At 56.5% G+C, this 24,652-nt stretch overlaps 2 long non-coding RNA genes across 3 annotated transcripts; both read right to left on the bottom strand.

The window, feature by feature from the left end:
* Nucleotides 1–2,610: 2,610 nt before the first annotated feature.
* On the bottom strand, nucleotides 2,611–11,220 carry LOC137448663 (uncharacterized). Of its 2 annotated transcripts, XR_010989188.1 has the most exons (7): nucleotides 11,140–11,220; nucleotides 8,858–8,936; nucleotides 6,956–7,117; nucleotides 6,784–6,862; nucleotides 3,783–4,555; nucleotides 2,977–3,259; nucleotides 2,611–2,748 (listed from the first exon to the last, which is right to left on the bottom strand). It is a non-coding gene; the product is annotated as an uncharacterized lncRNA (long non-coding RNA). The 2 variants fall into 2 exon arrangements; XR_010989189.1 differs by lacking the exons at nucleotides 6,784–6,862; nucleotides 6,956–7,117; nucleotides 8,858–8,936; nucleotides 11,140–11,220 and having other exon boundaries at nucleotides 3,783–5,522.
* A 5,139-nt stretch (nucleotides 11,221–16,359) lies between these two features.
* LOC137448662 (uncharacterized) lies at nucleotides 16,360–18,141 on the bottom strand. The gene is made up of 3 exons (XR_010989187.1): nucleotides 17,982–18,141; nucleotides 17,810–17,888; nucleotides 16,360–16,794 (listed from the first exon to the last, which is right to left on the bottom strand). It is a non-coding gene; the product is annotated as an uncharacterized lncRNA (long non-coding RNA).
* Between the last annotated feature and the right edge of the window lie 6,511 nt (nucleotides 18,142–24,652).

The following is a 24,652-nucleotide window of genomic DNA, read 5'->3' as shown; positions in this document are numbered from 1 at the left end:
TGGGAGGTACTGGGAGGGACAGGAATAAACAGGGAGGGACTGGGAGGGGACTGGGAAGGGAGTGGGACAGTATGGTAGGGGACTTGGAGGGACAGGGAGGGGACATAGTGGGAATGGACTGGGAGGGACTGGCAGGGACTGGGATGGAGTGGGATGGGAGAGTAAGGGGATTGGGAAGGGACAGGGAAGGGACAGGGAGGGGATTGGGATGGGACTGAGTGAACTGGGAAGGGAATGAAAGGGACTGGGATGGACTGTTAGGGGCTTGGGTGGACTGGGATTGACAGGGAGGGCAGTGGTAGGGAATGGGAGGGATGGGAGGGGACTGGGAAGGAACTGGGAAGGGCCTGGGTCAAACTGGAAGGGGACTTGGAGGGAACTGGGAGGACCTGAGTGAAATTGGAGGGGGCTGGGAGGGAGTGGGAGGAAACTGGGAGGGAATTGGTAGGGAACAGTGAAGGGACTAGGAGGGCACTGGAAGGGTAATGGAAAGGGAGTGGGAAAGGACAGGGAGGAACTGGGTGTAGTGGAATGGGAATGGGAGGGAACTGGGAGAGAATGGGAAGGACTGGGAGTGCACTGCGATGGGACTGGCTGGCCACGCCCCCTCCCAAATAAGGGAGGGAGAGTGAAACGGAGGAGGGCGGCTGGCCACACCCACAAAGGGAGGGCAGTGAAGAAGCGAGGTGGGGGGCTGGCCACGCCCCCCCCCAAATAAGGGAGGGAGGGAGTGAAGTGGAGGCGGGTGGCTGGCCATGCCCCCTCCCCCCACCAAGCTAAAAGGGGGAGGGAGCTTCTGGCGCGGTGCGGCCAATAGGAGGGAGGGGAAAGCGCAAAGGCGGGAAAGGGGTTAGGGGTGGGCGGCAAAAGGGGAGGGGAGGGCGGGAAAGGAATAAGGAAGGGGAAGGGAGGGGAGAGGAAGAGAGGGGGGACCAGTATGTACCAGTATGGAGCCAGGGCTAGACCAGTCTGGACCGGTTTGGACCAGTCTGGACTGGTTTGGACCAGTTTGGACCAGTCTGGACCAGTTTGGACCAGTCTGCACCAGTCTGGACCGTTTTGGACCAGTTTGGAACAGTATGGATCAGTTTGGACCAGTGTAGACTGGTTTGGACCGGTTTGGACCAGTCTGGAGTGTTTTGGACCGGTTTGGACCAGTCTGGACCAGTTTCAAGCGGTTTTGACCGGTCCGGACCAGTTTGGACCGGTTTGGACCGGTCCGGACCGGCTTGGACCGGTTTGGACCGGTCCGGACCGGCTTGGACCGGTTTGGACCGGTCTGGACCGGCTTGGACCGGTCTGGACCGGTCTGGACCGGCTTGGACCGGTCTGGACCAGTCTGGACCGGTTTTGACCGGTCCGGACCGGTTTGGACCGGCTTGGACCGGCTTGGACCGGTTTGGACCGGCTTGGACCGGTCTGGACCGGTTTGGACCGGCTTGGACCGGTCTGGACCGGCTTGGACCGGCTTGGACCGGTCTGGACCGGCTTGGACCGGTTTGGACCGGTCTGGACCGGTTTGGACCGGTTTGGACCGGTCTGGACCAGTCTGGACCGGTTTGGACCGGTCTGGACCGGCTTGGACCGGTTTGGACCGGTTTGGACCGGTCTGGACCGGCTTGAACCGGCTTGGACCGGTTTGGACCGGTCTGGACCGGTTTGGACCGGTTTGGACCGGTTTGGACCGGTCTGGACCGGTCTGGACCGGTTTGGACTGGTCCGGACCGGTCTGGACCGGCTTGGACCGGCTTGGACCGGTCTGGACCGGCTTGGACCGCTTTGGACCGGTTTGGACCGGCTTGGACCGGCTTGGACCGGTTTGGACCGGTCTGGACCGGTCTGGACCGGTCTGGACCGGCTTGGACCGGTTTGGACCGGTCTGGACCGGTTTGGACCAGTCTGGACGAGTCTGGACCAGTATCGAGCTTGGGTGGCCACTAATGAGCTACGGTGGCCACTAATGACCCCCCCCAGCCTCTCCCTCCCTCCCCTCCTCCTCCTCTCCCCTCCCGTTATCCCTTTCCCGCGCTCCCCGTGGCCCACGTGGCGCAGCCGGCCCCACTCCACTCTCTGACATCACCGCGCGGGGCAGCCCTGGTGCCCTCCTCCCCCCTCCCACCTGGGCGCTCCGCCCCCTTGCTCTGACGTAATCAGCAGCCATCGCCTCTCTGCCCCAGCTGCTCAGGCCACGCCCCCCGTGACATAGTCTGCGCTATTCCCCGCCCCCCCATAGCCATCCTGCTGCCCTCCTCCAGCCCCGCCCCCTCCTATAGCCATCCAATTGTCGCCCTCCAGCCCCGCCTCCAGTCCTCCAGTCCCACCTCCTGCAACCTCCCTCAGCCCTTTCCCCGCCCCCTCCATAGCCATCCTATTTCACTCAAACCCCGCCCCCTTGTGACGCAGATGCCCTCTCGTTCCCGCCCCCTCCCTTAGCCATTCTATTGCCGCCCTCTAGCCCCGCCTCCAGTCCTCCAGCCCCGCCCCCCATAGCCATCCTATTGCCTTCCTCAAGCCCCGCCTCCAGTGACGTAACCTGCGCGGTCTTCCCCGCTCCCCCCTCCCCTCTAGCTCCCTTCCCACCCTTTCCCTTTCCTATCCCTCACAGCGCCGCCGCCACTTTCTCTGCTCCCCGCCCCTCCTTTGCGTGGCCCCTAATCACGTGACGATCGCTGGGCGAATCTGGGTGCTGCGGGGTTCACCCTGGGATCGCTGGGCGAGTCTGGGGGCATTGGGGTCAGCCTGCAAGAGCTGGGAGAGACAGGAGAACAGCTCGTGAACTGGGAGCAGACTGCTCCCGACCGCGGCAAATCGACACCCACCCCCCCTCGCTGCTGGTGTTTCTTGCCCCCCCCCTCGCTGCTGCCCACCCCCAGACCCGTGGCAGAGTCCTGCAGCAGGGACAAAACAACTCCAGAGAGCAGCAGAGTCTACACTGAGCTGATGCGGAGCAGAGAAAGCAGAGGGGACGATAGTTACGCTGGCTAGGTCGGAGCCGAGAAGGCGAGGGCGGCGCCATCTTGGGAAGGGCAGGCGCTGTCACGGAGAGGGCGACGCCATCTTGGGAAGGGCAGGCGCTGTCACGGGGAGAGCGGTGCCGTCTTGGGAAGGGCAGGCGCTGTCACGGGGAGAGCGGTGCCGTCTTGATGCCCTCACTTCCGTCTACATGCCCCCAGACCTCCTTTCTCACCCTCTAAGGCCCTTGAGGTGCTCGCAGCTCGCCTTGAGATGCCGGGGGAGATGTGGCTGGGGGGTCCTGGGACTGCAGGACACCCAATACCGGAGTGAGACCACCCCAATCTTGCGGGACCCCAAACCCTGGAACCCCCCAGAGACCTCTAACACAACACCACCACTCCCCGCCCCCTCAGCTGCTTCAGGACCCTCCAGAGACCCCCCCGGAGACCCTCCAGAGGCCGCCAGACACCTCTTGATGCCCACAAAGCCCCTCTAGACGCCCCAGAATACCTCTCTGCGCCTCCCTTCAGAGGCCACTCACACCCTTGGCAGCAGGCGACAGCAAGCAGTACCTGGCCGTGCCCACAAGGTGGGAGCAGTGAGCAGAAGAGTCAGGGGCGCTAGGGACACCGAGACTCCAGCAATGCCACACAGCAACCCACACGCTGTGGGGACCTGACACAGAGACCCCGAAACCACACTGAGGCACAGACCCCCCCACTCCTCCGTGACCCTCCAGACATGACCCAGGAGCCCCTCCAGAGGTCCCCAGACACCTCTAGATGCTCCCAGAACCCTTCACATGCCCCCAAATTCCCCTTTCATACCCCCAAGCCCACTTCAGATGACAGCAGACCCTCCTTAACAGGCCCCCAACGCTCAGCAGGTCCGGTGCTGCTGTGCCTCGGGAGCAGATCAGCTGGTCTCCCTGCAGAGCTTTTTCCATTCAATGAAAAAACAGCACACCACACACACACATGAAAGACAATCCACTGTTTTAATTGAGAGACAGTTGCTATTTCTGTTTCAAACCACACCCCACACCCCCCTGTGGCTCTGCTCAGGATGTGCTTTTCTCCTCTAGAAGCCTTTCTACAGAACAGAGGGGGGTCACGTCAAGGCCTTTCTGCACACAAATCACTGCCCTTCTGCAATCTCTCAATAAGCAGCACCGCTGTTCCTCGGCTGGAACACCTCACACTCACTCTTACACTTTCCCGGGGCTTTCCCTCCCCTCCAAGAACGTCCTGGCATTTCAAACATTTGGCATTTCAGGTCTGCAAGCAGCCTTTGTGGGAGGCTGCCCTCACCCCTCCCTCACTGCTCCTCTGCTGTATCCTCGCCCACCCCCCTGTGGCATCACAGAAGGAAAGACAGCCGAGCGGCTACGCTCCTGTTCTTTTTATCACCCCGAGCCGGGGACAGCCTTCTGGGCAAGGTTTGCAGCTTCAGCACACAGCTGAGCTTTGCTCTCACCCATTAAACCCTTTGGTGGTTTCAGCTTCCCGAGGATGTGTCGGCACAAGTCCTTGTCGGGGCACTGCAAACAGGGAGAGACAAAGCTCCGAGATCCAGGAAGAGGATGGCTGAGCAGACACTTCTAAAGAGAGAAACTTCATCAGCTGAACCTCACACTTCTCCCAGCTTTGCAACAGCAAAGAACTTTGTGAACAACACAGTGGTGCTCCTAAGGAGGTCACCAGCTTGCAAGTTACAGGAGAAATAAAAACCTTTTTATTACAGAAGCACTGGCAAAAATTTACGGACAGGAACAGCAGACGAGGAAATTCTGCAATTGAGCTAATGATAGACATCAGGCCTAGGATCTGGCTACCCTGACAAAGGATGCCAACAGGACAGAGTGAGGCCTCAGCAGCACTCCCAAAAAGCCCCACAGAGAGCCACAGGCTCTGGCCCGTGCCCCACCTACGGGCCGGCCCTCCTGGCAGCAGCGCAACACCACCTCTTCAGGAGCCCAGGGACTGACCTCAGCCCCCTAAGGGCCAGGCAAGGTTGGTTCCTGTTAGCTGCCTAAAGCAGCCTCCCCAGCCCTGCTTACAGGGACCTTGGGCTGCTGCTGGGGACAGAAGGGGGATGGAGGGCTCCACAACTCGTCACACAGACCCCGAGTACAGGGCTGTTAAGCTGACAGGGTGCCAAGGGAACAGGCTGCCATGAAGGCAGAAACCCAGGCCCTGAACTACAGGGTGGGTCACCTTGCCGCAGCAACACGACCCAGCGGCTTCGCTGTGTCCGACGAATAAAAGGAGGAAGTTCCACAGGAACAGAAGGGAAAACCTTTTCACTGTGTGTGCCAGAGCCCTGGAGCAGGCTGCCCAGAGAGTTAGTGGAGTCTCTGGAGACATTCAAAACCTGCCCCAGGTGATCCTGCACTGGCACAGGGGTTGGACCGGATGCTATTTTGGGGTCCCTTCCAACCCCTAACACTCAGTGATTCTGTGATTAGCTATGCTGGTGACAGAGTCTCACTGAGTGCTCTTTAAAATGTTTTTCTTTTCTTTCAGCCTAGGAGTTTCATATTTAAATAGACCTTCTGCTCTGTCTTCCCCCTTCCTTCTTCCATCTTGCGTCTAAAAACTAGGAGAGCTTGATGAGCTGTATCCTGGGCGTCCCAACGTAACACATCTCAATTGCATACATGGATTTTGTAATCTTTTGCCCCATTGCTTGCACAGGGTGGATTAAGTTCATTACTTAGAGCTTGTCAGGACAGCTGTTGAAGTGTCCTGTGCAATGCAGGAGGAGTTGAATCCCATAGGAAACCACATTACTGTGCTTTGTCAGCCTGGTTATGGTCAGAAACCTCCTTCATTTTTTTTTCTCTTAAACAGATATATCACATGAGTCCCCAGAATTAATTTGCCTCTTCTCATAATTATTTCTTTAAAACTGTCTTAGAAGTGTCTCTGTCCTTCCCTCTCCCTCTCTCTAGATACTGGCCTCCTGAGCCCATGGCAGACTTGCACAGAGCTACTGCGAGCACCACTCTGCACGGCCTCTGGGGGGCTTTTCAAGCACAGGCACCCCAGGAGAATCCAAACCTAACCTTGCAGCTGGCCTTAGAGCTCCTCTTTGGAAAACTGTCGCTGCCAGGGCCCTCAAACCCAACATCCTCTGTCAGCAACCTGGATGTAAGAGCTGAAAAGTGTCAACGGAAATTGTACTTGGACACCTCAGGAAGATCCTTCAATGAAAGAGCTGGCTCCTCCTGAAGGGCAAGTATGAATGGAGCTCTCAAAGTACCACACTTCAGAGCCTCCTGCTTGCTAGCACTAAGACAATTGTTCATGTAGAACGACTGGACAGTCACTTCAACAAACCCCACAGAACTGGCTCCTATCAACTCTCCAGAAGACACTGCTGCACTAGCTTGGCTGCCTGACCGGCTCAGTTCAGGTGGCTTAGGATCTCACAGAGGGTACCACAAGAACTGAGGGGACTGCAATCTTTGCAGCTTCAACTTTCCTTCTCTGCTACTTCTTTTTTCAGATGGATTTTTTTTCAAAGGGACTGCTGGACAGCAGAACAGGATGGATGGCCGGGCCCCAAGAGCGGTGGGGAACAGAGTTAAACCCAGCCGGTGGCCGGCCGGGCACAAGTGGTGTTCCCCAGGACACCCCTTGTGAGAGAGTGAGTCCAGAGAAGGGCCACAAAGCTGGTGAGGGGTCTGGATAACAAGCCTTAGGAGGAGTGGCTGAAGGAACTGGGACTGTTTAATCTGCAGAAGAGGAAGCTGAGGGAATTATGGTGTGGTCTGGCTTCAGCTCTCAACTAGTTCCACGTTGAGCAAGGACAGCTTGTACTCACAGAAGGCACTGGCTGCTTGGGTTCAAGGTTCCTGCAGAGCTCAGGCTATCTCTCTTCATTAGTGAGGTCGTCCTGTCACCTAGGCAGAGAGAAGAAAATGCAGCTATGAAATTAGACCACTGGAATCGTGAGACTCGTTCTGTGTTCGACTCCAGGAGAATCCAAACCTAACCTTGGAGCTGCCCTGAAGAGCTCCTCTTTGGAAAACTCTCGCTGCCGGGCCCCACAAACCCCATACCCTCTGTCAGCAAACCGGATGTACGAGCTGAAGAGTGTCGACAGAAACTGTACGTGGACAGCTCAGGAAGATCCTGCCAGTCCCAGCACACCAGACCTGGAATGATCAAAGAAAGTCCCTTAACAACTGTCTGTGTGTCTGCTCATAGCTTGAGGAGAACCCCCCAACTCCTTCAGGACCCCCCCAGATTCCCCAACTTAGATGCCCACAAAACCCCTTTGGAGGCACCCAAAGCCCCCATCTCATACGCCCAGCTCCATTTTAGGTACCCCCAGACGCTTCTAATGTCCCCAGACCCGCTGGTAGACCAGCCCAGAACCCCCTGACACTATCCCAGACCCTTTCAGGGGGCTCCACACCCCTTCTAGATGCCCACAAAACCCCTTCACACGCCAAAAGAAACCTTTACCTGCCTCCAAACCCCATTTGGGGGCCACTCAGACCCCTTAGCAGCGGGTGGCAGCAACCAAGTCTGTTGCTCTCACCAATTAAACCTGGATGTTAGGAAGAAGGTCTTCATAGAATAGAATAGAGCAGGTTGAAAGAGAGATTGGCCTTTGGAATGTGCTGCCCAGGGAGGTGGTGGAGTCGCCATCACTGGAAGTGTTTAGAAAGAGACTGGATGAGGCACTCAGTGCCATGGTTTAGTTGATTGGAATGGGATGGAATGGACCGGACCAGGTTGGAAGAGACCTTCAAGATCATCGTGTCCAACCTATCATCCAACACCACCTAATCAACTAAACCATGCAACCAAGCACCCTATCCAGTCTCCTCCTGAACACCTCCAAAGATGGTGACTCCACCACCTCCCTGGGCAGCCCATTCCAATGGGCAATCACTCTCTCTGTGCAGAACCTCTTCCTAACCTCTAGCCTAAACCTCCCCTGGCATAGCTTGAGACTGTGTCCTCTTGTTCTGGTGCTGCTTGCCTGGAAGAAGAGACCAACCCCCACCTGGCTACAACCTCCCTTCAGGGAGTCGTAGAAAGCAAGAAGGTCTCCCCTGAGCCTCCTCTTCTCCAGGCTAAGCAACCCCAGCTCCCTCAGCCTCTCCTCACAGGCCTGTGCTCCAAACCCCTCCCCAGCTTTGTTGCCCTTCTCCGGACACCTTCCAGCAACTCAACGTCTTGCTTAAACGGAGGGGCCCAGAACTGGACACGGGACTCAAGGTGTGCCCTAACCAGTGCCAAGTGCAGGGGCAGAATGACCTCCCTGCTCCTGCTGGCCACACTGTTCCTGATACTGGCCAGGTTGCCAGTGGCCTTCTTGGCCACCCGTGCACGCTGCTGGTCATGACCAGAAGACAGGGATCAGAAGAGTCTTTGGCCAAGCTGTAAGCCACTTCCTAACATTCAGCCTAAACCTCCCCTGGCACAGCTTGAGACTGTGTCCTCTTGTTCTGGTGCTGCTTGCCTGGGAGAAGAGACCAACCCCCACCCGGCTACAACCAGAACTGAGGGGAGGGACTGCAGTCTTTGCAGCTTCAGCTTTCCTTCTCTGCTACTTCTTTTTTCAGATGGATTTTTTTTCAAAGGGACTGCTGGACAGCAGAACAGGATGGATGGCCGGGCCCCAAGAGCGGTGGGGAACAGAGTTAAACCCAGCCGGTGGCCGGCCGGGCACAAGTGGTGTTCCCCAGGACACCCCTTGTGAGAGAGTGAGTCCAGAGAAGGGCCACAAAGCTGGTGAGGGGTCTGGATAACAAGCCTTAGGAGGAGTGGCTGAAGGAACTGGGACTGTTTAATCTGCAGAAGAGGAAGCTGAGGGAATTATGGTGTGGTCTGGCTTCAGCTCTCAACTAGTTCCACGTTGAGCAAGGACAGCTTGTACTCACAGAAGGCACTGGCTGCTTGGGTTCAAGGTTCCTGCAGAGCTCAGGCTATCTCTCTTCATTAGTGAGGTCGTCCTGTCACCTAGGCAGAGAGAAGAAAATGCAGCTATGAAATTAGACCACTGGAATCGTGAGACTCGTTCTGTGTGCGACTCCAGGAGAATCCAAACCTAACCTTGGAGCTGCCCTGAAGAGCTCCTCATAGCTTGAGGAGTAACAGAGCAGGAACAATTCCCAAAAGGTTTTCACTGCATTCCTAGGGCACTTGAAGGATTGCCCTGGCTGTAGTTAATACCTAGAAATTCCTCTCAAAATCTTTGCAGCACAGCAAGGAAATTGAGGGATGGGAAGGCAATATGTACTTACACGTTAGGCAAGAATTGGCTTTGCAAACTAATCTCTCTAACTGTTGGATATGCACTGAACTTCCTCGAGGCCAAATGAGGACCCCTTTATTTGGGGAAGCCTCATTGAATTGGACTTGGGGGCCATCTGACTGGGTGACTACATCTGAGAGTAACTTCCACAAGTGTCAGCATGGGAAAGATAGCTCAGAAAGCCTGGGTCCAAAGTTTGACTTAAGAAGATATAGTATAGGAATATACTGTCGGCTGTGAGAAAGGGGGGAATTGACGAACAGAAAAGTCTCATTAACAGAACCACAGAGTTGATAAGAATTTTCCGCTTGTTAGCTGAAATGCTGGAACGCAGGGAGGGGGAGAGGGGTTGGCAGACAGCCTTTGGATAGAGAAGGAATAACAGGATTTGTCAGTGATTCACTTCTGTTAGTCTTGGACAAGATGCTCTTTTGTATACGATAAAGGACACCTGCATGATATGTGTACTTCTGCTCTTTTAGATAGATAAACTTTGTATAGATAGGAAGCATCTGGACCTCTGTCATTATAGACAGATAACTTTTTGTATAAAAGTTTGCCCAAACCTCTCTGAAGACACACAGCTCTTTTGAAATGATCCTACCTGTGTCAGGCGCCAGAATAGAAGCACGATACAAGAGACTTACTGAGTCTCTTGTGTGTCTTTCTCTAAGTCATTATCAACGCTGTTTGCAGCACAAACCCAAACCCAAACCCACCCCGAGACACCCCCAGCTCCCACGGGAGCCTGCAGAGACCTCCCAAAGGGTCCGACGGAGGTGCCCAGCTGCCTCTCCACGACCCTTGACCCTTTCAGATGGCCCCACTAAACTTTACATATCCCCAGACCATTTTAGGTGTCCCCAGACCTCCTCCGTCACCCCCAAAAGCCCTGCCGATGGCCCCAGACCACCTTCAGACGCCGGAAGGAACACACCTGGGAGTCCCGGGCCGGCAGCGACACCGGAAACCGCACTGCGAGCTCCCCGAATGCGCCAGGACCCCTTGCCCCGCCAAAGGACGGCGGTTCGCAGGCACCCTGGGGCACAGAACGGCATCAGGCGCCGAATCAGGGCTCTCCGCGACCGCTCCGGCTCCAAAGCTGCTCAGCGCGGCGCCTGCCCCCCCGGCCAGAAAAGCGGTGGGCAGCCCGCGAGGAGGGCGCGTGCGCGGGACCGGACCCGCTGCGGCGCAGGCGCCGTATCATTAGCGACCACCGGGACGCTGCCCCTCTGGCGCCAGCAGAGCCGGGCTAGGGCGCAGGCGCCGGATCCATAGCGACCACCGGGACGCTGCCCCCCTGGCGCGAGCAGAGCCGGGCTAGGGCGCAGGCGCCGGATCCATAGCGACCACCGGGACGCTGCCCCCCTGGCGCGAGCAGAGCCGGGCTAGGGCGCAGGCGCCGGATCCATAGCGACACTCGAGTCAAGCTCTCCGCTCTCCGCTCTTCCCTTAAGAATTTTCGAGCATTCGGCGCAGTTAGGCTGCAGAAATTAGCTCCCACGGGGCGGCACACGCCGCGGCACGGCTGCACTGCGGCCATTACACACAGGGTTGAGCACTGAGCTCCCACGGGGCGCTATACGCCGCGGTACGGCTGCACTGCCGGCCATTACACACCGGGTGGCAGCATTGAGCTCCCCCGGGGCGGCACACGCCGCGGCACGGCTGCACTGCCGGCCATTACACACAGGGTGGCAGCATTGAGCTCCCACGGGGCCTCTGGGTACGGTTGAGGCAGCAGCCGCCACCCCCGCAGAGCCCCACCGGTCAAGCCCGGACACGCCCCCCCCCCCCCCCCCCCCAAAAGCCCCGCGCTGCCCCGCCGGTGGCCACCCCCCCAAGCCCCGCGCACCTCCAGCGGCTGCTATAGAGAAACCCCACAAAGCAGCAGAGACTGGCACTGACCTGGGACACAGCAGAAGAGCTGCAACCTCTACCAGCCACAACCCTGAAAGCATCTGGCGCCATGCTGTTGAGGGCGGTGCCATGCTGGGGGGTGGGGTTCAGGCTGGGGGGCGGTGACACGCTGGAGGGGGGTGGTGACACGCTGGGCGGGGGCGGTGCCACGCTGGGGGGGCGGTGCCACGCTGGGGGGCGGTGCCACGCTGGGGGGGGCGGTGACACGCTGGAGGGGGGCGGTGACACGCTGGAGGGGGGCGGTGACACGCTGGAGGGGGGGCGGTGACACGCTGGGGGGGGCGGTGACACGCTGGGAGGGGCGGTGACACGCTGGGGGGGCGGTGCCACGCTGGGGGAGGCGGTGACACGCTGGAGGGGGGCGGTGACACGCTGGAGGGGGGCGGTGACACGCTGGAGGGGGGCGGTGACACGCTGGAGGGGGGCGGTGACACGCTGGGGGGGCGGTGACACGCTGGAGGGGGCGGTGACACGCTGGAGGGGGGCGGTGCCACGCTGGGGGGGCGGTGCCACGCTGGGGGAGGCGGTGCCACGCTCGAGGGGGCGGTGCCACGCTGAGGGGGCGGTGCCACGCTGGGGGGGCGGTGACACGCCGGGGGGGGCGGTGCCTGCGTTGTCACCTCACGCTCAGCTTTCCATTGGGTTTTATTCCCCTCCAAGACAACACGTTGAGTTCTGAGCAGCTGAGGAGCCCTGGGGAACACCTGTACAGAAATGTTCCTCCAAGAGCTGTCAGAAAAACGTTCGTTCTGCCAGCAGGCAGCTCTGGCTTCAGAGCAAAAGCCTTCTGTGATCATTCTGTTTAGCTCAGCACCAGCTGCAGCCGTCGGTATTACCAAACTACACAGTAATGGCCTCCTCCCGGTGCCCTCCCGGTCCCAACAGTTTCCCCCCACCAAAGGACTGGCAGAGAACTGGAAGCGACTGGGAAGCAGATCCGGGCTAGGGCGCAGGCGCCGGATCCATAGCGACGCTCGAGTCAAGCTCTCCGCTCTCCCCCTAAGAATTTTCGAGCATTCAGCGCAGTTAGGCTGCAGAAATTAGCTCCCCCGGGGCGGCACACGCCGCGGCACGGCTGCACTGCCGGCCAGTACACACCGGGTGGCAGCATTGAGCTCCCCCGGGGCGACACACGCCACGGCACGGCTGCACTGCCGGCCGTTACACACCGGGTGGCAGCACTGAGCACCTCCCTGGGCGTGGGCAGCAGCCGGGCCCCCACGTGGGTTTTATTTTCCAATGCTAAAAGCCTTTTAGAAGCAGAGAGGGCAGACAGGGGTCGTTTCCAAAGCTTTCTTACGCACCAGTCACTCCAAGCCCTCCCTCTCCAGCTGCAAACCAGAGGTTTGCCTCCGCCTCGCCTCACCCCAGTACTTACACTTTCAAAGATAGTGTGGTGCCCTCGGAGAATTTTCAGCACTTTAGGGGGGGGCCCCCAGCCCTCGCTCACCTGCTCCTCTGCTGCAGCAGCCCCCTGCCCCACGTGGCAGAACCAGCCCACCCACAATCCCCCCACTCCCTTTGATTCGCCCCCAGAAAGGCACAAAATAAAGCAAACTGCCCAGCCAGCACCTCCTGCCTTTCACAGCAAGGACTGAACATTGCAGCTTTGGCCAAGACTATCAGCCCAAAGGAAGGCCTGGCCCCTGAGGAGCTAAATGCAAGTGAACTGTCTGACACCACCACAGTCCTGTGAATGTTGCAAAGCAGTAGTGCATGCAGTATAATAATTCGAAAGTTAAGGGCTGCTCAAGCTTTACACAAAGTATCCTATTCAGTTTTGGGTTCCACTTAACACAAAGTAAAAGTATAAAAGGTCAGAGGGAAAGCCAACTCTACCTCTGAACTACAGCAAGAAATACTGGAATCAAGGGGCCCTTTCTTCTGCTACTAATAGATGAAGAGAACATGAAAACTGATGGGCTAAACCAACAGGGCAAGATTAGAATAACTCGTAGAGAGAACGGAAGATACAAAGCTTCAACTACATCTGTTTAGCAACGACTCCTACCAGATAACTTCCATGCCATAACTTTACTGAATTCAAACAAGCCAGCTGGCGAAGCGTCTCGCTTACAGGCGGCCGACGAGGACACGCGCAGAAGGAAGAGGCGAGAGAACAAGTCCTGAGCTTTGCTGCAGGCTGTCCTGCGGCTTCCCCTACCGACTCTTTCCCGTACACCACCGCAGAAGGAGTTGGGTGAATTTTGTCTCAAACCCATTAAACCCTTTGGTGGTTTCAGCTTCCCGAGGATGTGTCGGCACAAGTCCTTGTCGGGGCACCGCAAACAGGGAGAGACAAAGCTCCGAGATCCAGGAAGAGGACGGCTGAGCAGACACTTCTAAAAGAGAGAAACTTCATCAGCTGAACCTCACACTTCTCCCAGCTTTGCAACAGCAAAGAACTTTGTGAACAACACAGTGGTGCTCCTAAGGAGGTCACCAGCTTGCAAGTTACAGGAGAAATAAAAACCTTTTTATTACAGAAGCACTGGCAAAAATTTACGGACAGGAACAGCAGACGAGGAAATTCTGCAATTGAGCTAACGATAGACATCAGGCCTAGGATCTGGCTACCCTGACAAAGGATGCCAACAGGACAGAGTGAGGCCTCAGCAGCACTCCCAAAAAGCCCCACAGAGAGCCACAGGCTCTGGCCCGTGCCCCACCTACGGGCCGGCCCTCCTGGCAGCAGCGCAACACCACCTCTTCAGGAGCCCAGGGACTGACCTCAGCCCCCTAAGGGCCAGGCAAGGTTGGTTCCTGTTAGCTGCCTAAAGCAGCCTCCCCAGCCCTGCTTACAGGGACCTTGGGCTGCTGCTGGGGACAGAAGGGGGAATGGAGGGCTCCACAACTCGTCACACAGACCCCAAGTACAGGGCTGTTAAGCTGACAGGGTGCCAAGGGAACAGGCTGCCATGAAGGCAGAGACCCAGGCCCTGAACTACAGGGTGGGTCACCTTGCCGCAGCAACACGACCGAGCGGCTTCGCTGTGTCCGACGAATAAAAGGAGGAAGTTCCACAGGAACAGAAGGGAAAACCTTTTCACTGTGTGTGCCAGAGCCCTGGAGCAGGCTGCCCAGAGAGTTAGTGGAGTCTCTGGAGACATTCAAAACCTGCCCCAGGTGATCCTGCACCGGCACAGGGGTTGGACCGGATGCTATTTTGGGGTCCCTTCCAACCCCTAACACTCAGTGATTCTGTGATTAGCTATGCTGGTGACAGAGTCTCACTGAGTGCTCTTTAAAATGTTTTTCTTTTCTTTCAGCCTAGGAGTTTCATATTTAAATAGACCTTCTGCTCTGTCTTCCCCCTTCCTTCTTCCATCTTGCGTCTAAAAACTAGGAGAGCTTGATGAGGTGTATCCTGGGCGTCCAAATGTAACACATCTCAATTGCATACATGGATTTTGTAATCTTTTGCCCCATTGCTTGCACAGGGTGGATTAAGTTCATTACTTAGAGCTTGTCAGGACAGCTGTTGAAGTGTCCTGTGCAATGCAGGAGGAGTTGAATCCCATAGGAAACCACATTACTGTGCTTTGTCAGCCTGGTTATGGTCAGAAACCTCCTTCATTTTTTTTTCTCTTAAACAGATATATCACATGAGTCCCCAGAATTAATTTGCCTCTTCTCATAATTATTTCTTTAAAACTGTCTTAGAAGTGTCACTGTCCTTCCCTCTCCCTCTCTCTAGATACTGGCCTCCTGAGCCCATGGCAGACTTGCACAGAGCTACTGCGAGCACCACTCTGCACGGCCTCTGGGGGGCTTTCAAGCACAGGCACCCCTGGAGAATCCAAACCTAACCTTGCAGCTGGCCTTAGAGCTCCTCTTTGGAAAACTGTCGCTGCCAGGGCCCACAAACCCAACATCCTCTGTCAGCAACCTGGATGTAAGAGCTGAAAAGTGTCAACAGAAATTGTACTTGGACAGCTCAGGAAGATCCTTCAATGAAAGAGCTGGCTCCTCCTGAAGGGCAAGTATGAATGGAGCTCTCAAAGTACCACACTTCAGAGCCTCCTGCTTGCTAGCACTAAGACAATTGTTCATGTAGAACGACTGGCCACTCACTTCAACAAACCCCACAGAACTGGCTCCTATCAACTCTCCAGAAGACACTGCTGCACTAGCTTGGCTGCCTGACCGGCTCAGTTCAGGTGGCTTAGGATCTCACAGAGGGTACCACAAGAACTGAGGGGACTGCAGTCTTTGCAGCTTCAGCTTTCCTTCTCTGCTACTTCTTTTTTCAGATGGATTTTTTTTCAAAGGGACTGCTGGACAGCAGAACAGGATGGATGGCCAGGCCCCAAGAGCGGTGGGGAACAGAGTTAAACCCAGCCGGTGGCCGGCCGGGCACAAGTGGTGTTCCCCAGGACACCCTTGTGAGAGAGTGAGTCCAGAGAAGGGCCACAAAGCTGGTGAGGGGTCTGGATAACAAGTCTTATGAGGAGTGGCTGAAGGAACTGGGACTGTTTAATCTGCAGAAGAGGAAGCTAAGGGAATTATGGTGTGGTCTGGCTTCAGCTCTCAACTAGTTCCACGTTGAACAAGGACAGCTTGTACTCACAGAAGGCACTGGCTGCTTGGGTTCAAGGTTCCTGTAGAGCTCAGGTCTCTGAGACTTCTGAACAGCTGTGCTTAGCCCAAAATCAGACAGTTTCACATCACCCTGGGAAAAAAAAAATCCAAGAAAAGAATTCAGAAAGATTGTGCTTGAGCAAAAGAAAAGGTTTAACCGCTGCACAGCCTCCTGAGCCCATGGCAGGCTTGCAGAGCTACTGTGAGCACCACTCTGCGCGGCCTCTGGGGGGTTTCAAGCACAGGCACTCCAGGAGACTGCAGGCACTCCATAGAGACTCCAAAACCTCACTGAGAACCCCCCAACTCCTTCAGGACCCCCACAGATTCCCCAACTTAGATGCCCACAAAACCCCTTTGGAGGCACCCAAACCCCCCATCTGATACGCCCAGCTCCGTTTTAGGTACCCCCAGACGCTTCTAATGTCCCCAGACCCGCTGGTGGACCAGCCCAGAACCCCCTGACACTATCCCAGACCCTTTCAGGGGGCTCCACACCCCTTCTAGATGCCCACAAAACCCCTTCACACGCCAAAAGAAACCTTTACCTGCCTCCAAACCCCATTTGGGGCCCACTCAGACCCCTTAGCAGCGGGTGGCAGCAACCAAGTCTGTTGCTCTCACCAATTAAACCCTTTGGTGCTCTCAGCTCTCTGACCCTGTGTCAGTGCAAGTCCTTGTCAGCCGGTACCTTTGTCCTGATCCAGGCGGAGAGAGAACTGCCAGGAACACAGCTTCGCCGCTCCGCTTGCGGCACGCCTGCTGCCGAGGGCAGCCTCGTCCGCAGCCTGCCCGAGAGGAACACGGCCCCCGGGGCCGGGGGACAAACAAAAGCCTTCCACAAAGGAAACAAGGGAAGTCTCTTGGCCACTCTTCACGTGCCGAGTGCGATTGTCATGTGGAACACACCGCGGCATCTGGAACGAGTTTAAGTCCAGGTCTATGGCAGCACAGAGGTTCCTGGAATATCCCGGTACATCGATCCACAGGAGGTTGTCTTTCGGTCCCCAGTCTGATGCTTTGCAGCACAGCCATCACATCATTTCTCTCGAGTGCTTTGAACTGACAATTCATACAGGAGAATAAACCTAAACAGGAGTAAGCAGGTTGGAAAAGAACTTTGATCATCACCGGGCCCAGCAAGAGGACACAGTCTCAGGCTGCACCAGGGGAGGTTTAGGCTAGAGGTTAGGAAGAGGTTCTGCACAGAGAGAGTGATGGCCCATTGGAATGGGCTGCCCAGGGAGGTGGTGGAGTCACCATCTTTGGAGGTGTTCAGGAGGAGACTGGATAGGGTGCTTGGTTGCATGGTTTAGTTGATTAGGTGGTGTTGGATGATAGGTTGGACACGATGATCTTGAAGGTCTCTTCCAACTCGGTCTGGTCTATTCTTTTCTATTCCGTTCCATTCCATACCATTCCATTCCAACACCATCTAATCAACTAAACCATGGCACTGAGTGCCTCATCCAGTCTCTTTCTAAACACTTCCAGTGATGGTGACTCCCTGGGCACCACCTCACTGAGCAGCACATTCCAAAGGCCAATCTCTCTTTCAACCTGCTCTATTCTATTCTATGAAGACCTTCTTCCTAACATCCAGCCTAAACCTCCCCTGGCACAGCTTGAGACTGTGTCCTCTTGCTCTGGTGCTGCTTTCCTGGGAGAAGAGACCAACCCCCACCTGGCTACAACCAGAACTGAGGGGACTGCAGTCTTTGCAGCTTCAGCTTTCCTTCTCTGCTACTTCTTTTTTCAGATGGATTTTTTTTCAAAGGGACTGCTGGACAGCAGAACAGGATGGATGGCCAGGCCCCAAGAGCGGTGGGGAACAGAGTTAAACCCAGCCGGTGGCCGGCCGGGCACAAGTGGTGTTCCCCAGGACACCCCTTGTGAGAGAGTGAGTCCAGAGAAGGGCCACAAAGCTGGTGAGGGGTCTGGATAACAAGTCTTATGAGGAGTGGCTGAGGGAACTGGGACTGTTTAATCTGCAGAAGAGGAAGCTGAGGGAATTATGGTGTGGTCTGGCTTCAGCTCTCAACTACTTCCACGTTGAGCAAGGACAGCTTGTACTCACAGAAGGCACTGGCTGCTTGGGTTCAAGGTTCCTGCAGAGCTCAGGCTATCTCTCTTCATTAGTGAGGTCGTCCTGTCACCTAGGCAGAGAGATGAAAATGCAGCTATGAAATTAGACCACTGGAATCGTGAGAGTCGTTCTGTGTGCGACTCCAGGAGAATCCAAACCTAACCTTGGAGCTGCCCTGAAGAGCTCCTCTTTGGAAAGCTCTCGCTGCCGGGCCCCACAAACCCCACACCCTCTGTCAGCAAACCGGATGTACGAGCTGAAGAGTGTCGACAGAAACTGTACATGGACAGCTCAGGAAGATCCTGCCAGTCCCAGCACACCAGACCTGGAATGATCAAAGAAAGTTCGTTAACATCTCTCTGTGTGTCTGCTCATAGCTTGACGAGAACCCCCCAACTCCTTCAGGACCCCCCCAGATTCCCCAACTTAGATGCCCACAAAACCCCTTTGGAGGCACCCAAACCCCCCATCTCATACGCCCAGCTCCATTTTAGGTACCCCCAGACGCTTCTAATGTCCCCAGACCCGCTGGTAGACCAGCCCAGAACCCCCTGACACTATCCCAGACCCTTTCAGGGGGCTCCACACCCCTTCTAGATGCCCACAAAACCCCTTCACACGCCAAAAGAAACCTTTACCTGCCTCCAAACCCCATTTGGGGGCCACTCAGACCCCTTAGCAGCGGGTGGCAGCAACCAAGTCTGTTGCTCTCACCAATGAAACCAGGATGTTAGGAAGAAGGTCTTCATAGAATAGAATAGAGCAGGTTGAAAGAGAGATTGGCCTTTGGAATGTGCTGCCCAGGGAGGTGGTGGAGTCACCATCACTGGGAGTGTTTAGAAAGAGACTGGATGAGGCACTCAGTGCCATGGTTTAGTTGATTGGAATGGGATGGAATGGACCAGGTTGGAAGAGACCTTCAAGATCATCGTGTCCAAGCTATCATCCAACACCACCTAATCAACTAAACCATGCAACCAAGCACCCTATCCAGTCTCCTCCTGAACACCTCCAAAGATGGTGACTCCACCACCTCCCTGGGCAGCCCATTCCAATGGGCAATCACTCTCTCTGTGCAGAACCTCTTCCTAACCTCTAGCCTAAACCTCCCCTGGCACAGCTTGAGACTGTGTCCTCTTGTTCTGGTGCTGCTTGCCTGGAAGAAGAGACCAACCGCCACCTGGCTACAACCTCCCTTCAGGGAGTCGTAGAAAGCAAGAAGGTCTCCCCTGAGCCTCCTCTTCTCCAGGCTAAGCAACCCCAGCTCCCTCAGCCTCTCCTCACAGGCCTGTGCTCCAAACCCCTCCCCAGCTTTGTTGCCCTTCTCCGGACACCTTCCAGCAACTCAACGTCTTGCTTAAACGGAGGGGCCCAGAACTGGACACGGGACTCAAGGTGTGCCCTAACCAGTGCCAAGTGCAGGGGCAGAATGACCTCCCTGCTCCTGCTGGCCACTCTGATCCTGATATTGGCCAGGTTGCCAGTGGCCTTCTTGGCCACCCGTGCACGCTGCTGGTCACGACCAGAAGACAGGGATCGGAAGAGTCTTTGGCCAAGCTGTAAGCCTCTTCCTAACATCCAGCCTAAACCTCCCCTGGCACAGCTTGAGACTGTGTCCTCTTGTTCTGGTGCTGCTTGCCTGGGAGAAGAGACCAACCCCCACCCGGCTACAACCAGAACTGAGGGGACTGCAATCTTTGCAGCTTCAGCTTTCCTTCTCTGCTACTTCTTTTTTCAGATGGATTTTTTTTCCATAGCGACCACCGGGACGCTGCCCCCCTGGCGCGAGCAGAGCCGGGCTAGGGCGCAGGCGCCGGATCCATAGCGACCACCGGGACGCCGCCCCTCTGGCGCCAGCAGAGCCGGGCTAGGGCGCAGGCGCCGGATCCATAGCGACCACCGGGACGCTGCCCCCCTGGCGCGAGCAGAGCCGGGCTAGGGCGCAGGCGCCGGATCCATAGCGACACTCGAGTCAAGCTCTCCGCTCTCCGCTCTTCCCTTAAGAATTTTCGAGCATTCGGCGCAGTTAGGCTGCAGAAATTAGCTCCCACGGGGCGGCACACGCCGCGGCACGGCTGCACTGCGGCCATTACACACAGGGTTGAGCACTGAGCTCCCACGGGGCGCTATACGCCGCGGTACGGCTGCACTGCCGGCCATTACACACCGGGTGGCAGCATTGAGCTCCCCCGGGGCGGCACACGCCGCGGCACGGCTGCACTGCCGGCCATTACACACAGGGTGGCAGCATTGAGCTCCCACGGGGCCTCTGGGTACGGTTGAGGCAGCAGCCGCCACCCCCGCAGAGCCCCACCGGTCAAGCCCGGACACGCCCCCCCCCCCCCCCCCCCCAAAAGCCCCGCGCTGCCCCGCCGGTGGCCACCCCCCCAAGCCCCGCGCACCTCCAGCGGCTGCTATAGAGAAACCCCACAAAGCAGCAGAGACTGGCACTGACCTGGGACACAGCAGAAGAGCTGCAACCTCTACCAGCCACAACCCTGAAAGCATCTGGCGCCATGCTGTTGAGGGCGGTGCCATGCTGGGGGGTGGGGTTCAGGCTGGGGGGCGGTGACACGCTGGAGGGGGGTGGTGACACGCTGGGCGGGGGCGGTGCCACGCTGGGGGGGCGGTGCCACGCTGGGGGGCGGTGACACGCTGGGGGGGGCGGTGACACGCTGGAGGGGGGCGGTGACACGCTGGAGGGGGGCGGTGACACGCTGGAGGGGGGCGGTGACACGCTGGAGGGGGGCGGTGACACGCTGGAGGGGGGCGGTGACACGCTGGAGGGGGGCGGTGACACGCTGGGGGGGCGGTGACACGCTGGGGGGGCGGTGACACGCTGGAGGGGGGCGGTGCCACGCTGGGGGGGCGGTGCCACGCTGGGGGAGGCGGTGCCACGCTCGAGGGGGCGGTGCCACGCTGAGGGGGCGGTGCCACGCTGGGGGGGCGGTGACACGCCGGGGGGGGCGGTGCCTGCGTTGTCACCTCACGCTCAGCTTTCCATTGGGTTTTATTCCCCTGCAAGACAACACGTTGAGTTCTGAGCAGCTGAGGAGCCCTGGGGAACACCTGTACAGAAATGTTCCTCCAAGAGCTGTCAGAAAAACGTTCGTTCTGCCAGCAGGCAGCTCTGGCTTCAGAGCAAAAGCCTTCTGTGATCATTCTGTTTAGCTCAGCACCAGCTGCAGCCGTCGGTATTACCAAACTACACAGTAATGGCCTCCTCCCGGTGCCCTCCCGGTCCCAACAGTTTCCCCCCACCAAAGGACTGGCAGAGAACTGGAAGCGACTGGGAAGCAGATCCGGGCTAGGGCGCAGGCGCCGGATCCATAGCGACGCTCGAGTCAAGCTCTCCGCTCTCCCCCTAAGAATTTTCGAGCATTCAGCGCAGTTAGGCTGCAGAAATTAGCTCCCCCGGGGCGGCACACGCCGCGGCACGGCTGCACTGCCGGCCAGTACACACCGGGTGGCAGCATTGAGCTCCCCCGGGGCGACACACGCCACGGCACGGCTGCACTGCCGGCCGTTACACACCGGGTGGCAGCACTGAGCACCTCCCTGGGCGTGGGCAGCAGCCGGGCCCCCACGTGGGTTTTATTTTCCAATGCTAAAAGCCTTTTAGAAGCAGAGAGGGCAGACAGGGGTCGTTTCCAAAGCTTTCTTACGCACCAGTCACTCCAAGCCCTCCCTCTCCAGCTGCAAACCAGAGGTTTGCCTCCGCCTCGCCTCACCCCAGTACTTACACTTTCAAAGATAGTGTGGTGCCCTCGGAGAATTTTCAGCACTTTAGGGGGGGGCCCCCAGCCCTCGCTCACCTGCTCCTCTGCTGCAGCAGCCCCCTGCCCCACGTGGCAGAACCAGCCCACCCACAATCCCCCCACTCCCTTTGATTCGCCCCCAGAAAGGCACAAAATAAAGCAAACTGCCCAGCCAGCACCTCCTGCCTTTCACAGCAAGGACTGAACATTGCAGCTTTGGCCAAGACTATCAGCCCAAAGGAAGGCCTGGCCCCTGAGGAGCTAAATGCAAGTGAACTGTCTGACACCACCACAGTCCTGTGAATGTTGCAAAGCAGTAGTGCATGCAGTATAATAATTCGAAAGTTAAGGGCTGCTCAAGCTTTACACAAAGTATCCTATTCAGTTTTGGGTTCCACTTAACACAAAGTAAAAGTATAAAAGGTCAGAGGGAAAGCCAACTCTACCTCTGAACTACAGCAAGAAATACTGGAATCAAGGGGCCCTTTCTTCTGCTACTAATAGATGAAGAGAACATGAAAACTGATGGGCTAAACCAACAGGGCAAGATTAGAATAACTCGTAGAGAGAACGGAAGATACAAAGCTTCAACTACATCTGTTTAGCAACGACTCCTACCAGATAACTTCCATGCCATAACTTTACTGAATTCAAACAAGCCAGCTGGCGAAGCGTCTCGCTTACAGGCGGCCGACGAGGACACGCGCAGAAGGAAGAGGCGAGGGAACAAGTCCTGAGCTTTGCTGCAGGCTGTCCTGCGGCTTCCCCTACCGACTCTTTCCCGTACACCACCGCAGAAGGAGTTGGGTGAATTTTGTCTCAAACCCATTAAACCCTTTGGTGGTTTCAGCTTCCCGAGGATGTGTCGGCACAAGTCCTTGTCGGGGCACCGCAAACAGGGAGAGACAAAGCTCCGAGATCCAGGAAGAGGACGGCTGAGCAGACACTTCTAAAAGAGAGAAACTTCATCAGCTGAACCTCACACTTCTCCCAGCTTTGCAACAGCAAAGAACTTTGTGAACAACACAGTGGTGCTCCTAAGGAGGTCACCAGCTTGCAAGTTACAGGAGAAATAAAAACCTTTTTATTACAGAAGCACTGGCAAAAATTTACGGACAGGAACAGCAGACGAGGAAATTCTGCAATTGAGCTAACGATAGACATCAGGCCTAGGATCTGGCTACCCTGACAAAGGATGCCAACAGGACAGAGTGAGGCCTCAGCAGCACTCCCAAAAAGCCCCACAGAGAGCCACAGGCTCTGGCCCGTGCCCCACCTACGGGCCGGCCCTCCTGGCAGCAGCGCAACACCACCTCTTCAGGAGCCCAGGGACTGACCTCAGCCCCCTAAGGGCCAGGCAAGGTTGGTTCCTGTTAGCTGCCTAAAGCAGCCTCCCCAGCCCTGCTTACAGGGACCTTGGGCTGCTGCTGGGGACAGAAGGGGGAATGGAGGGCTCCACAACTCGTCACACAGACCCCAAGTACAGGGCTGTTAAGCTGACAGGGTGCCAAGGGAACAGGCTGCCATGAAGGCACAGACCCAGGCCCTGAACTACAGGGTGGGTCACCTTGCCGCAGCAACACGACCGAGCGGCTTCGCTGTGTCCGACGAATAAAAGGAGGAAGTTCCACAGGAACAGAAGGGAAAACCTTTTCACTGTGTGTGCCAGAGCCCTGGAGCAGGCTGCCCAGAGAGTTAGTGGAGTCTCTGGAGACATTCAAAACCTGCCCCAGGTGATCCTGCACTGGCACAGGGGTTGGACCGGATGCTATTTTGGGGTCCCTTCCAACCCCTAACACTCAGTGATTCTGTGATTAGCTATGCTGGTGACAGAGTCTCACTGAGTGCTCTTTAAAATGTTTTTCTTTTCTTTCAGCCTAGGAGTTTCATATTTAAATAGACCTTCTGCTCTGTCTTCCCCCTTCCTTCTTCCATCTTGCGTCTAAAAACTAGGAGAGCTTGATGAGGTGTATCCTGGGCGTCCCAATGTAACACATCTCAATTGCATACATGGATTTTGTAATCTTTTGCCCCATTGCTTGCACAGGGTGGATTAAGTTCATTACTTAGAGCTTGTCAGGACAGCTGTTGAAGTGTCCTGTGCAATGCAGGAGGAGTTGAATCCCATAGGAAACCACATTACTGTGCTTTGTCAGCCTGGTTATGGTCAGAAACCTCCTTCATTTTTTTTTCTCTTAAACAGATATATCACATGAGTCCCCAGAATTAATTTGCCTCTTCTCATAATTATTTCTTTAAAACTGTCTTAGAAGTGTCACTGTCCTTCCCTCTCCCTCTCTCTAGATACTGGCCTCCTGAGCCCATGGCAGACTTGCACAGAGCTACTGCGAGCACCACTCTGCACGGCCTCTGGGGGGCTTTCAAGCACAGGCACCCCTGGAGAATCCAAACCTAACCTTGCAGCTGGCCTTAGAGCTCCTCTTTGGAAAACTGTCGCTGCCAGGGCCCACAAACCCAACATCCTCTGTCAGCAACCTGGATGTAAGAGCTGAAAAGTGTCAACACAAATTGTACTTGGACAGCTCAGGAAGATCCTTCAATGAAAGAGCTGGCTCCTCCTGAAGGGCAAGTATGAATGGAGCTCTCAAAGTACCACACTTCAGAGCCTCCTGCTTGCTAGCACTAAGACAATTGTTCATGTAGAACGACTGGCCACTCACTTCAACAAACCCCACAGAACTGGCTCCTATCAACTCTCCAGAAGACACTGCTGCACTAGCTTGGCTGCCTGACCGGCTCAGTTCAGGTGGCTTAGGATCTCACAGAGGGTACCACAAGAACTGAGGGGACTGCAGTCTTTGCAGCTTCAGCTTTCCTTCTCTGCTACTTCTTTTTTCAGATGGATTTTTTTTCAAAGGGACTGCTGGACAGCAGAACAGGATGGATGGCCAGGCCCCAAGAGCGGTGGGGAACAGAGTTAAACCCAGCCGGTGGCCGGCCGGGCACAAGTGGTGTTCCCCAGGACACCCCTTGTGAGAGAGTGAGTCCAGAGAAGGGCCACAAAGCTGGTGAGGGGTCTGGATAACAAGTCTTATGAGGAGTGGCTGAAGGAACT

The sequence above is a fragment of the Melanerpes formicivorus genome, unplaced genomic scaffold (assembly GCF_026170545.1).
Source record: "Melanerpes formicivorus ecotype bairdi unplaced genomic scaffold, bMelFor1.0.p_v2 SCAF_25, whole genome shotgun sequence".
Lineage (NCBI taxonomy): Eukaryota > Metazoa > Chordata > Aves > Piciformes > Picidae > Melanerpes > Melanerpes formicivorus.
This window is presented reverse-complemented; position numbering and strand designations above follow the sequence as displayed.